Source organism: Podarcis melisellensis (assembly GCF_964234715.1).
Source record: "Podarcis melisellensis genome assembly, chromosome: 2".
Classification (NCBI taxonomy): domain Eukaryota; kingdom Metazoa; phylum Chordata; class Lepidosauria; order Squamata; family Lacertidae; genus Podarcis; species Podarcis melisellensis.
The window spans coordinates 117,099,537-117,113,782 of NC_138529.1; the positions used below are offsets into that span (position 1 = coordinate 117,099,537).

Consider the following 14,246-nt stretch of genomic DNA (forward strand, 5'->3'; position numbering starts at 1 on the left):
TAGGCCAAAGCTCTTCCCGCATTCTGAGCATTTATAAGGCTTCTCTTTGGTGTGGGTTACTTGGTGTAGGGCAAGGTTTCGCTTGTACCTGAAGCTTTTATCACACACCTCACATTTATAGGGCCTCTCTCCCGTGTGACTTCTTTCATGCTCAATAAGGGACGAGTTGCGCTTAAAGCTTTTCCCACACTGCTTACATATATAGGGGGTCTTTCCTGTGTGACCTCTTTGGTGTCGATAAAGGTTCGAACTGTGCTTGAAGCTTTTTCCACATTGGCTACATTGATAGGGTCTCTCTTCCACCTGAGTTTCCTGTATAACATTCTCGTTCATCTCTTTGTGCTCAGGTCCCGTTGATGATACTGCACAACATTCTCCTTCTTTCTCAGTTACCTGTGTATCACCTGCTGAAATAAAGGCGAGAAATACTTTATGGGTCAGCAAAAGAGAAGGAAAGCCTTCCTTTGGCTCTCCCCTAAATGTGTTGTGGTGTCATTTCATTCATTAAAATGTTTGGTCTCCCATAGTGAGAGTTATTTATTTCCCCTCTGTCTGTTAGAATCAGTGGCATAGTGTGGGGGGTGCAGGGGGGCCCGGCTGCACCGGGCGCAACATCTGGGGGTTAGGGTTAGGGGGCGCAAATTACTTGCCTTGCCCGGGTGCTGACAACCCACGCTACGCCACTGGTTAGAATATGCTGCTGAAAGACACCTTGACCAGCATATCTTTCCTTTCCTCTAAAGCAGGAGCTTAAGAGATAGATGGGAATATTAATGGGACAGGGATTTATTTTCTTATGAAACAAAATCACTTATTGTGAATGCATTGGCAAAATTCCTGGTTTTCTTCCCTTCCTAGATAAATAAGAATGTAAGGTATTGTCATGCTCTGCAGTTCATGTGGTGACCAGTAGGTGGCCATGCCAACCGAAGCAGGTGGAACAGCTGGCCAGCCCAGGTGAGCTGGGGCACTATATGGACGGGGGTGAGAAATAAAAGGAGGCCTTTAGTCAGGTGTGGGGGAAGGGCAAAGGGGTGGGTGGGTTTGGCACATATAGCAGGATAGGGGGAGTCTGAACTTACCCCAAATCCTGCCCTCCCCATCATTCTGTTCTTCCTGGGTTTCATTCTGCAGCTGCCTCTGCTCAACTGAATATGGAGCCTGGCCTGCAGTGAAGAAATTTGCAGCCATCTCCCCATCAACATATTCACGTTCCTCCTGGGTTTCATTCTGCAGCTGCCTCTGCTCCACTGAAGATGGAGCCTGGCCTGCAGTGAAGAAATTTGCAGCCATCTCCCCATCAACATATTCACGTTCCTCCTGGGTTTCATTCTGCAGCTGCCTCTGCTCCACTGAAGATGGATCCTGGCCTGCAGTGAGGAAATTTGCAGCCATCTCCCCATCAACATATTCACGTTCCTCCTGGGTTTCATTCTGCAGCTGCCTCTGCTCCACTGAAGATGGAGCCTGGCCTGCAGTGAAGAAATTTGCAGCCATCTCCCCATCAACATATTCACGTTCCTCCTGGGTTTCATTCTGCAGCTGCCTCTGCTCCACTGAAGATGGAGCCTGGCCTGCAGTGAGGAAATTTGCAGCCATCTCCCCATCAACATATTCACGTTCCTCCTGGGTTTCATTCTGCAGCTGCCTCTGCTCCACTGAAGATGGAGCCTGGCCTGCAGTGAAGAAATTTGCAGCCATCTCCCCATCAACATATTCACGTTCCTCCTGGGTTTCATTCTGCAGCTGCCTCTGCTCCACTGAAGATGGAGCCTGGCCTGCAGTGAAGAAATTTGCAGCCATCTCCCCATCAACATATTCACGTTCCTCCTGGGTTTCATTCTGCAGCTGCCTCTGCTCCACTGAAGATGGAGCCTGGCCTGCAGTGAAGAAATTTGCAGCCGCCTCCCTCACCTCCAAACTCTCCAGAGACAAAAGAAAGGAATCATTTTAATAGGAACCTATTGTTCAAGCTGGAGCAACTGCCCCAATCATCTTCATATTTCACCCTCCCTCTGCAAGTGAAAATTTAGGGCTGTGTTTGTTTACACCCCACACATTTAAAGCATGCCCATTTATTACACACTACCCCATCTCACAGTAGTGTGGTATTCAAGGGGTTCCAGGCACTTACTGAGGGTTTGGTTTCCTCTGAATGAGGGACAGCTGAGACTGTGGTATCTTGATGATAGATGGTTTATTTACACATCTATGCAACCTGCGCCTCTGATGGAGGGGCTCACAATATTAACACCCCCTAAAGGGTCTTGCTTGTCCCACCCACCATAGCAGCTATTTTGAGACGGGCGCCCCCAGCGCTCCCCAGGACCTCCAGACCCTGAAGGCATCACATGTGGAGTCCCTTGCTGAAGAATAGGCTGAAGACTAGACAGACCATATGGAAGAGGCAACCTTATCTAATCTATTGTGGCCTGCACATCCCCTTCTCAAGCACAAGAGGGACAGGGAACTCAACCCCTGGCCCCACCACCACCACCACCCTGGCGGCACATTGCGGTTGTGAACTAAACGGCCACCAACTTGGATGGCTTGAAAATATTCATGGAGAAGTCTATCAATGACTACTAGCCATGATGCCTATCCCCTACTTCCACACTTAAGAGGTAGTATTTTTATCTTAGTACAAGTGTTGTGAGACCACAGAAGAGGAGAAGGCTCTTGTACCCAGATGTTATTTGCCCCTGTTTGGCCACTGGGAGACCAGGATGCTGGACTAGATGGGCCATTGGCCTTTAGTTCTTGATTATTTCACCTGTAAAGAGTGTATCACTTCCTTAACGCGTTCCTTGAGTATCACTTCATCAATGTCATCCAGAGCTTCATCCATTTCAGGTTGCATGTGGAATTGGTCCCCCATGGGTCGCAGATACAGGTCTCCCAACTCTGTAAGAGAATATGGGATATGTAGCAGAGACACCAAAGATATTAGGGAGATTCCCACACCTAGAGCATTATGAGAAAGGGCCTCATGTGAAACAGGCTTCCTCCAAATGCTAAACCATTGTGGAGGGGGGGAGGTAAAGGACTCCAGGACGGTTACGTCCAGTCAAAGGCAACTATGGGATTTTGGCGCTCATCTCGCTTTCAGGCCGAGGGAGACTGTGTTTGTCCACAGACAGCTTTCCAGGTCATGTGGCCAGCTGGACCAAACCGCTTCTGGCACAATGGAACACCGTGATGGAAACCGGAGCGCATGGAAAGTCTGTTTACCTTTCCGCACAGCGGTACCTATTTATCTACTTGCACTGGCATGCTTTCAAACTACTAAGTTGGCAGGAGCTGGGACAGAGCAACGGGAACTAACCCCATTGTGGGGGATTCGAACCACCGACCTTCCGATCATCAAGCCCAAGAGGCTCAGTGGTTTAGACCACAGCACCCCCCGTGTCCCGTGTATCCCATGAATACACCATGAACTCCATCTATGTCTGCATGTATTTTTTCTATACAGTTTGCAAGCAACCAGCAGTAATTAAGATCTACCACAATTTAGGACAGAGCTTAGTGGCTTTTTCTTCTCAATATAGTGGGTATGAACTGAAGTCTGTTGCCTGTTGCAACAACACTTTCCTCACCAAATTCCACTCCCACCACTAGGCACCTCCCAGATTCAGCTTCCATTCTCCTCTGAAGAAATGAAAGAATTCCTTTAACTCACCCAGGAAAGTAGAAAGGAAAATGGGTCTACTATTCAGCCCCAATGCAGCACTCACTCTGGGGGTGGAAGATTAAAAGCTAGGACGTCAGCACCCAGGAAGAAGAGCAGAAATGGGAACTCTATGTTAAGCTTCTCCTACAGGATCCCATGATGTTTTCTCTTGAGCTCTAGACAGGTGGTGCTGAATTTATGACTTGCCTCTTGCATCCCACACTTACTCTCCCCCAGCTGTGCACATGCTCAGGTAAATGAGGCCAGCTGCTCTTTGTTTGCAAAGTCTGCTGGGAATTGAAGTTCATAGAGAGGAAAACTGATCCAAGAAGAGCAACATGGCAACTGAGAAAGACTCTCTCCTCTTGTACTTTGAGTTATAGCCTTCCTGTTCTTTTTTAAAACTTAAAATTGATTTTATTTTCATATATTGCCAACATAGGGACATTAAAAAAGAAAATATGAAATCCATCAGGTTTAGCATCCCAAACACAAGACATACTGCATGTCTTTAGCATCTGCTATTGAAAAATTGAGGGCCCTTATGAATGGTGGTAAAAAAAAAGTAAAGGTAAAGTACCCCTGACAGTTAAGTCCACTTGTGAACGACTCTGGGGTTGTGGCGCTCATCTCGCTTTACTGAGAGCCAGTGTGGTGTAGTGGTTAAGAGCAGTAGACTTGTGGCAGACGAAGTTGATGGACTACATGGAACTGGCGGAAATGACTGGCAGAATCCGAGACCAGGGAGAAGAGTCGGTGGAAGAAGACTGGAAAAAATTCAAAGATTATTTACAGAAATACTGTAAAATTAATGAATGTTAGAAGGATGCTGGAATGAAGTTATATGGCCTTAGCAGAAATGTTACAAAGAATTAAGTACAAATAGATTGTTAATGGATTAAAGGGAAAAATAAGGCTAGAATGTGTTAAGATAAATTACAGGACAGAAAACTGAGGAAGATGGAAAGGAATTGCTGAAACAGTTAATTGAAGTGGAATACAAAAAGGGAGGTGTGAGGAGGTCGTGGAAAATATGTGAATGAAAGATAAGATACTGAAATGATTGATGTGTTTTAAATTGTGTTTCTTGTGTTTTGTTAATTCAATGTTTTAGTGTCAGTGTTACGTAGTGTTTTTGTATTGTATTGTATTGTTTTGTTGAATTCTTTTTCTTTCTTGTAATCTGGTGAACCGCTCCTCCACATGCAGCTGCTGGGTGACCTTGGGCTAGTCACACTTCTTTGAAGTCTCTCAGCCCCACTCACCTCACAGAGTGTTTGTCGTGGGGGAGGAAGGGAAAGGAGAATGTATAGCCGCTTTGAGACTCCTTCGGGTAGTGATAAAGCGGGATATCAAATCCAAACTCCTCCTCTTCTTCTTTTTCTTCTACTGGCCAAGGGAGCTGGCATTTGTCCACAGTTTTTCCGGGTCATGAGACCAGAGCAGTGCACAGAAACACCATTTACCTTCCCACCGGAGCGGTACCTATTTATCTACTTGCACTTTTGACATGCTTTCGAACTGCTAGGCTGGCAGGAGCTGGGGCCGAGCAATGGGAGCTCACCCCATCGCAGGGATTCGAACCGCCAACCTTCTGATCGGCAAGCCCAGAGGCTCAGTGGTTTAGACCACAGTGCCACCCACATCTCACTATAAATGGTGGTACTATTGAGCTGTTAAGGTTAATACCTCCTATCCTCCAGGAATTTAAATAACCCCCCCCCCCTTTGAAGCTGTTTAAGCCAGCGGCCACCAAAACTTTTTGCAGCACAGAATTCTGTAACATAGGATGTACTACAATGAGTAGAATTGCTCCGTTTCAAAACAAATTCTCAAAACAGACTGAGGTGACAAACGTATACTGAGCTAAAAGTACTCCTAGGGGCTGAGGTTGTTTTGGCCCCCACAATAGATTTTATTCTAGTTGGTATGCCTGAACAGTTGCCTTTTTTAGCATTGTCTACCACATTGGGACACGGGTGGCGCTGTGGGTAAAACCTCAGTGCCTAGGACTTGCCGATCGTATGGTCGGCGGTTCGAATCCCCGCGGCGGGGTGAGCTCCCGTCTTTCGGTCCCAGCTCCTGCCCACCTAGCAGTTCGAAAGCACCTCCGGGTGCAAGTAGATAAATAGGTACCGCTTACCAGCGGGAAGGTAAACGGCGTTTCCGTGTGCTGCGCTGGTGCTGGCTTGCCAGAGCAGCTTCATCACGCTGGCCACGTGACCCGGAAGTGTCTTCGGACAGCGCTGGCTCCCGGCCTCTTAAGTGAGATGAGCGCACAACCCTAGAGTCAGACACGACTGGCCCGTATGGGCAGGGGTACCTTTACCTTTTTACCACATTGGTATTTTATGATATGTGCAGTGTAGAAATACAGAATTCGCTATCATGCAATATAGGAATGGCTAGCATCAAAAGGGAAGCACCTGTATCCTACATGAACGGGTCTATCAAGAATTCAGAGTCATTCAATGATGGTATTTAACTCCAAGTAGGCTTGGACTGAATCAGATAAGTGTTGGAGATGCAGTGAGGGTAAAGGAGTATTGGGTAATAATTTACAATGAATTGGGGGGGATGTTTATAAGTACTTTCCCCCCAAAACAGAGTCCTTCTTGTTGAGGATAATTCAGACGGAAATTCCAAGGTGTAAAAAAAGGTTATTTATGTATGCAATGACTGTGGCTGTGTTTTGTTAGCCCGAAAATGGAAAACCAGTGAGGTCCCAGCTAAAGAAGAATGGCAACTTAAAATGATGGAATATGTGCAGCTTGCAGACTTAACATATAGAATAAGAGATCAACAAGAACATTTGTTTAAAGAAAATTGGAGAATGTTTATTGAATATATGTGTGTGGGGGCAAATTGAGTGTATTTGAAAACGTTGGCAGCATTAAGATAAATTCAACCGTGTAAATAAGTTTTGATGGAAGTAATAATGGGATACTGAAATATACTCAGAGTCGAGAGTGGATTTCATGCTCTTTATTCAGCTCATAGTGGGGGGAGGAATGGAAGTTTCCCCAAAATATCTGCTTTATAGACATTATTTACACAATGTGCTGCACGTGATTGGCTAATTCCGGAATTCTCCTGTAGGCCAATCAGGTTGTGGATTCACTTCCATCTGGAGCTGGATTGGGTGGCTCCTGCAGACCAATCATACTGCTGCATTGTTCTAGGACCAATCAGACTCCTGCATTTTGGATCCTATTCAACTCAGTACATAACAAATACCGAATGGTTTAGTTTATATAAAATATGCAGGGATTTATGCTATGTAAAATGAACCACAGAAAGAGGAGAAGGGAAGACACTGATATTTTAAGGTTGTATAAATGAATATTCTAAATTGCAAAACAAAAAAATTAATAAAAATTCCAAGTGATGAGGGCTCCATGTTGCCTCTTGTTGCCAAGGAGGTACATCTCTGCATAACTGTTTGTGGAGAACACGGACCAAAGAACATGCGAAGAGCCTGCTGGATCCGGCCACTGACCTGTCTAGTCCCGCATCCTGTTCTCAGTGACCAACTTGCTTTCCCAACAGGAATCCTGCAAGTAAGACCTGAGCTCAAGAGGACTCTCCTCTCCTTCAGCTACCAGAAGCTGGTACTCAGAATGATATTGTTATGTACTGAAGTTCTCACCTTGGGCCAGCAGGGGGATACTGTAGATAGTTATGCAAATGAAGGATCGAAAGTGACATTCAGTGATTGGATAGTTTTAGAAAATGGCAACAGTTACATTGTTCTGGAGCTCTATATAAGCAGGCTGACTGAGCTCCTCAGTCAGTTCTGTTCCAGCTTAGAAATAAAGAGCTGCTTTGGAAGAATCACTGTGTCATCTGATATTGTCGCCCCCAACTTAACACATATACAGCTTCCAGAGCATAGCCACCATAGCTAGGAATGCTAATTGTGCTGAAATCATGCTTTGGGCATGTGGCTGCAGTGGCGTAGCGTAGGTTGCTAGCATCCTGGTCTGCCTAGAGCGGTGGGTGGGAGGGAAACAGCTGCATTCAGCTGCCTAACGGCGTCCACGTCAACCAGGAGATCGCAGTGACACAGATAAGAAAAGAAGAGTAATTCCATTGTCTGGAGAGGTCACTTCCTGGTTCACCTGTAGAAGCCATTTTGAGCTGAGCCCAGTGAAGCAAGCGCATAGCTGTATTGAGGCAGCAACCGCCCCGTGGCCTCCGCCCATGCTGCGCCGTGGTGTGACTGGTGACTGTGGGAAGTGATTGCAAGATTAAATAGGCTTCCCACAGGGGGAGAAAAGCAGGAGAGTATCATTATTGTAGGGTTGCTATATTTCAAAATCTGGACACAAAAGTTGTTGAGCGTTTTTTAGCCTTGCCCAAAGTTGTTGTGTTTTTGTTTTGCTTTTTGCAACAACACCCCCCCCCAATGGGGCTATTTTTTGGGAAATTCACTAAAATCTACACTTCTGACATGGGTTGCCATATGTCCAGATTTTCTCAGGGATTTCCGCCCAGACACTGTTTCCTATGGCTGAATCCCGGCTATGTCTGGGAAATTCCAAACGTATGACAACCACACATTACCATGCTGAACTCACACTTTGTTTGTGACTGACTGACTGACTGACTGACTGACTGACTTTGTGACCGAGAAGGAAACACGGAACAGGCCCCAAGTTTGATTCCATGTTATGAACATCCTTGTTCATGGCATGTTAACACAGGTGTTGTGCTAAATGGGTTTCAAATGCTCCAACTGAGACCTCCACTTCCCAGCCAACAGCAGCATGGAGCTATTCCAGAACCACCTGGCCATGAGGAAATAAGAGAGGTCTAGACTTTCCCCAGCTAGCTTGTCTTGGTCAAGACATTGCAAAGCTTAGATTGAAACATGTTGTTTAGTATCTTCATGTAAACCACATTGTAAAGGTTTGCCAGAATAGCAGTAGTTAAATATCTTAAACAATGCACCAACATATACTTACAGGATGTTTAACATGGCAGCCTTAAAGTGACAAATGTATCACATATAGAAACAGAAGAAAAACATAACAAATTTTATTGGCAAAGGCATTCTGATATTTACAGAAGCAATTCCCAGATAAAACATGTATTTCAAAAAGAGAAATGTTTATGGGAATAACATAAATGTCAATTTAAGAATGGAGAAACAGAAGGTTTTGGAACAGCTCTCTCTTCTGTGTGGCTACCTTTTTATTTTGAGTTTGATTCCTCCCATAGGAAACTAAATGAGCAACTAGAATTGGTTAAAATCCTTCCACTAAAAGAATTAAAACCAACCAAGATCCATAAAAACTGAGGCAGGGAGTTCCGCAGAAGGTAAGCATGCACAATGTTGCATTTAATTGCCTTCCCAGGGCACTCAAGGCAGGACCCCATCTGCTCACGTACAAGTACTAAGATGTCCCGTTGACAATATTTACCCTCTGTGCATTCTTCAGTGTGAAATAAGGCATGCACAACCTTTCCACATTCTAAACAGTTATCCCATTGGCTGCCTCTCTTACACTCCTGTATTTGAGCTATCTTCACAGATCTTGCTACACTCTGATAATTTCTGTGGCTCCCTCCACCTTATGGATTACTCAAAGTATTGCAAGGCTTGTGTCAAAATGGAAACTCGTTTGACACCCATACAAAACGTTTCTTTTTGGGGAGGTTGGTTTCTATTAATACAAGTCTTGACTGAGAAGCATAGCTTGTGCCACAGTCTGGCTACTCCCCTGTATGGCTCCTCTGATGAGCTTTAAGGAAATTGCTGGATCTGAATCTCCACCCACACTCTGAGCATTCATAAAGCCTCTCTGCAGTGTGGGTTCTTCGATGCAGAATAAGTTGCGAACCCAGCTTGAAGGTCTCCCCACATTTACGGCATTTGAAAGGTCTCTCCTCAGTGTGAGTTTTCAGGTGGCAACTAAAGCTTGAACTCTCTCTGAAACCTTTCTCACACAATACACATTTAAAGGGTGTCTCTGCTGTGCAGATTCTTTGATGTATAAGAAGATCGAACTTTGAATAAAAACTCTCTTTGCACTTGGAACATTTGAATGGGTTTTGCTGTGCAATGAGTGTTGGAGAAAGAGAAGCACCTCCTCCCCTCTCCGCTATGGGGCTTCCCCATAGCCTCCTTCGTCCATCTTGCAATGTCAGGTTTTCAATCATCTCTTCATCCTGAGGTCCAAATGTGCTGTGTGGTTCTCCCTCAGTTTCAGTCAACTGCATGCCACCTGTAAGAATAATAATATAAAACCCGATAGAACTCAACCTGAGAAGCAGAAACTTCAGTAGGAACCCACTAAATGTATTTTGGCGCCATTTCCTTTATTTATGTATCCCACATCCTGATACAGGGGAGTCTTTAGCATATGTGCTGCAAAGATCTGCCCAGCGCCCCCAAGTCCGACAAGCACCACCAATGTGAATGACCAGCGCCGCCGCTAGCGCAGCACATCTTTGGTAAAGTCAAAAATCCTTTAGTGAAACAGTAGGTATACATTTTGGTAATACCTAGGTATATGTGTATTTTTCCTTCTTTCTTTTTTATTGTTAACATATACTGTAAAACACATACATTTACATTTACACGATACAGTGGTACCTTGGGTTAAGTACTTAATTTGTTCCAGAGGTCCGTTCTTAACCTGAAACTGTACTTAACCTGAAGCACCACTTTAGCTAATGGGGCCTCCTGCTGCTGCCGTGCCGCCGGAGCATGATTTCTGTTCTCATCCTGAAGCAAAATTCTTAACCCGAAGTACTATTTCTGGGTTAGCGGAGTCTGTAACCTGAAGCGTATGTAACCTGAAGCGTATGTAACCCGAGGTACCACTGTACACATACACAACACACTACTTTATTTTCATAACATAAAACATACCTACATTACACTATATAATACCTACCTATACTGTACATATCAACATACCTACACACCTACCCCACACAGACCCCCACCAAGTGACTTGACTTCCAGCCATTCTTGTTACGCTATTTTATTTTTCCAACTAGCTTAAACGCATTTCATCATTTCTTTAATCTCTTCTTCTATCTTGACTGTACTCTCCTTTCAGTCTAATCATTTTCTGGACTCACGCAATATATGTCAGAAATTCTACTTTTTCCTCATAAATTTTGATGTATTCCTTAAAGATAGCCCACTCCTTATTCACTTTTTGTACCATATCTGCTCTTATCAATGTATTATGTTTTTCTAGCTAGATCAAAATGATTTATTATTTCATAACAGGTAGATAGTTAAGAGCTTAGGCGGCTTCAGCAGCAGGCGCCTGGTGCCCCCTCAGAATTCACTGCCCAGGTACCCCGCACCCCCAGGTATAGACAGCCCTGTACTGATATTATCATTCTCCTGGAGAAACCCTCTCAGTGAGTGAGATGGATCCCCTAACTGTCCTCTTCACACGTAGCTGGGATTCTGAATTTAAATTGTTATCTTCCTTGCCCCCAACCTCTGGGGGTGAAACTCACCAATGACTCACTGAACCACACTTCTAAAATGGTTACTGCCTTATGGAACATACCTAAAGAAAATAGATGCATCATCACTGAATACCCCAATTCCCCAGATTCCGGCAGACTTTTGTGGGAAATGTGGGGGACTGAATTTAAGAATGGAAAAATGAAGAACTGAAAGAGGTGAAATTGACTGATTCTTCCATCCATATATACAACAGTGGAAACCTTTTAGGGAAAGTATATATACAACAAACTTACTGCATATCAACCTAAGCAAGTTGTGCTTCCTTTTTCTAGTTATTTGGCTATAACTTTTGATAGAATATAGATAATTGAACAAGCTTTGTTGCATTACATTCTTCGTTAAATTATCTTTCCATTGACATATAATTTTATGGTATTACTATAAAAAAGGTGGTGTTATGAGGCATCAAACCTCAGAAATATACTTTTTCCAAAAGGTTTCCACAATTTTGGCCACTAGTAGTATACATATATGCTAGGAACAGGGGTGGCGCTGTGGGTTAAACCACAGAGCCTAGGGCTTGCCAATCAGAAAGTCGGTGGTTTGAATCCCCGCGACGGGGTGAGCTCCCATTACTGGGTCCCTGCTCCTGCCAACCTAGCAGTTCGAAAGCACGTCAAAGTGCAAGTAAATAGGTACCGCTCCGGCGGGAAGGTAAACGGCGTTTCCGTGCGCTGCTCTGGTTCGCCAGAAGCGGCTTAGTCATGCTGGCCACATGACCCGGAAGCTGTACACCGGCTCCCTCAGCTAATAAAGCGAGATGAGCACCGCAACCCCAGAGTCGTCCGTGACAGGACCTAACGGTCAGGGGTCCCTTTACCTTTTTATACATATATACTGCTGTTGGAATCACAGAGCATCTTATAACTCAGGAACAAAGAAGCCACCTCCCTCCTGCCCTTACCTATCAGATTGGCCTCACCGCTGCCGTCTTCCCTCTTGGGTGTCAGCCATGGTTGCCAGACCACCACTGTGGGGGCAGCTTGGCATGCTGTGGATGAACTCGGAACCACCACCTCTGACTGTACCTGAAATACCAATGGTAGACCATTTTTAGGATAGATAAGCATTACTGGATGTGAAGGCTTCATCTTATGTTTCACCACCCTATCTTCATACTCCAATTGCCTTAGCAAGAGAGCAAAACCAGGGCTAGATTTCACCCAAGGAATCTAGAAGTCTTTGTGGAGCTTCTTCTGGAGGTCACAGAGAAGCCTCCAAATCAGCCTGGCTTGCAGGCTGTTCAACTGGGACAGGACAGGACCCTGAAGGACTGTCTTCACCCTAATCTTTCAGCCTGGACACGGAGGTCCAGTGCCGAGAGTCTTCTGGCTGTTCCCTCCCTGCGAGAAGTGAGTTACAGGGAACCAGGCAGAGTGCCTTCTTGGTGGTGGCGCCCGCCCTGTGGAATGCCCTTCCATCAGATGTCAAGGAAATAAACAACAAGGAATAAACAAGGAAATAAACAACCTTCTGACTTTTAGAAGACATCTGAAGGCTGCCCTGTTTAAGGAAGTTTTTAATGTTTGATGTTTTAGCGTGTTTTTAATATTCTGTTGGGAGTGGCTAGAGAAACCCAGCCAACTGGGCGGGGTATAAATAATTTATTATTATTATTATTATTATTATTATTATTATTATTATTAGCCCATCAGGCTGTTTTCCCCAAACCATGCCTATCCACCCATCAGCTGATGCCACTGATGTATGAGGAACTAGGGAGCCAATATACCATATTTTTCCATGTATAAGACAATGTTTTTTGCTAAAAAAAAAGTCAATAATTGGGGGTTGTCTTCTACAGGGATGGTGAATGCACAAGGCTGGAAAAACACACAATTTAGCTTCCCACAGCTGCTGTGTCTGGCTTAGGCGGTCTCCCCCCGCCCAAAAAAAGCTCAAAAACTTTTGATGATCTGCCCCCGCACATGCACCCCCCCCACCGCCGCCCCAGGCACTCACAGGGGTTGCCACGCCAGTGCTGGTGCTTTGAATATTCAATAAAATATCAAACTTGTTCTGTCCGATGTTTAAAATATTGCTTTCTTAATTTTTGGATTAAAAAAATAGGGGTTGTCTTAAACACGGGGCATCTTATACACAGAAAAATACGGTAGCTCAGTCGGTAGAGGATGAGACTCTTAGTAGGAATGTGGCCTTTTCAGTCACTTGGGAGAAAGAGTTTTAGGGCAGAGCGATATTGCAAGACGCAAGAAGTTCACCCTCTCCTACACAGTGACCTTCGTGGTCCATTGGCCTTACCAGAGAGAAAGATCCAGGCTTGCAGCTTCGCCTTCTTGGTTGTAAAGTTAGGAGAGATCTCATTGCCTTATCCCATTACGTCTACCTGCCATGGATGCTTTAGCTGAGGGGGTTGGATGAGATGAGCCTTGTGTCCCTTTCGATTGTATGTTTCTATGATTCTATAAAACAACACAGTGAAAGGGTCTCACCTCGAGGTCCTGGAAGACTTCTCCTGTCTCCTCCATCCCAGCTTCTAACGGGGAACTTCTGGGTTTGCTCTCTTCCATGACTGAAAAAACAACAACACAAGCTGAGAGTTAACATATGGGCTGGTGTGGTAATCTGAGGGAAAATTAATGAGTTGCCCGAGAGAATCAGACCTAATAAGGACTTCCAATATGGCAGGCATGTCCAACACGTCGGTCGCGATCTACTTGCCGATCACGAAGCTGTTCTAGGTCAATCGCTGGGTGTTGTAGGCCAATCTCCCACAAAAGCTCATCAACTCTGGGTCATCCTTCCCCAAAAAACCCCCCAGATCACTGCCAGTTGTTTTTGAAAAAATACTGGGAGTAGATTGCAGTCTCTTGAGCGTTGGACCTGCCTGCAATATGGTACGCTTTGCATACAGAAGGTTGCAAGTTCAATCCCCGGCATCTCCAGGTGGGGCTGGGGAAATTTCTGTACCTAAAATCCTGCAGAAACCCTGCCAGTCAATGTAAACAGCTCTGAGCTAGATGGACAAATAGTCTGATGATGATGATGATGATGATAATTTATTAAATTTGTATAACATCCTTCATCTGAAGAGCACAGGGTGGTTCACAACAA

At 44.9% G+C, this 14,246-nt stretch overlaps 1 long non-coding RNA gene across 1 annotated transcript in view; it reads right to left on the bottom strand.

The window, feature by feature from the left end:
- The window catches only part of LOC309365461, a 41,011-nt gene extending 27,305 nt beyond the window's left edge, over nt 1-13,706 (bottom strand). Inside the window, exons 1-3 of the long non-coding RNA XR_014166169.1 lie at nt 13,625-13,706; nt 12,076-12,199; nt 8,840-9,900 (exon numbers count right to left, since the gene is read on the bottom strand). This is a non-coding gene — a long non-coding RNA (uncharacterized lncRNA). The remainder of the gene's footprint in view (nt 1-8,839; nt 9,901-12,075; nt 12,200-13,624) is intronic.
- Between the last annotated feature and the right edge of the window lie 540 nt (nt 13,707-14,246).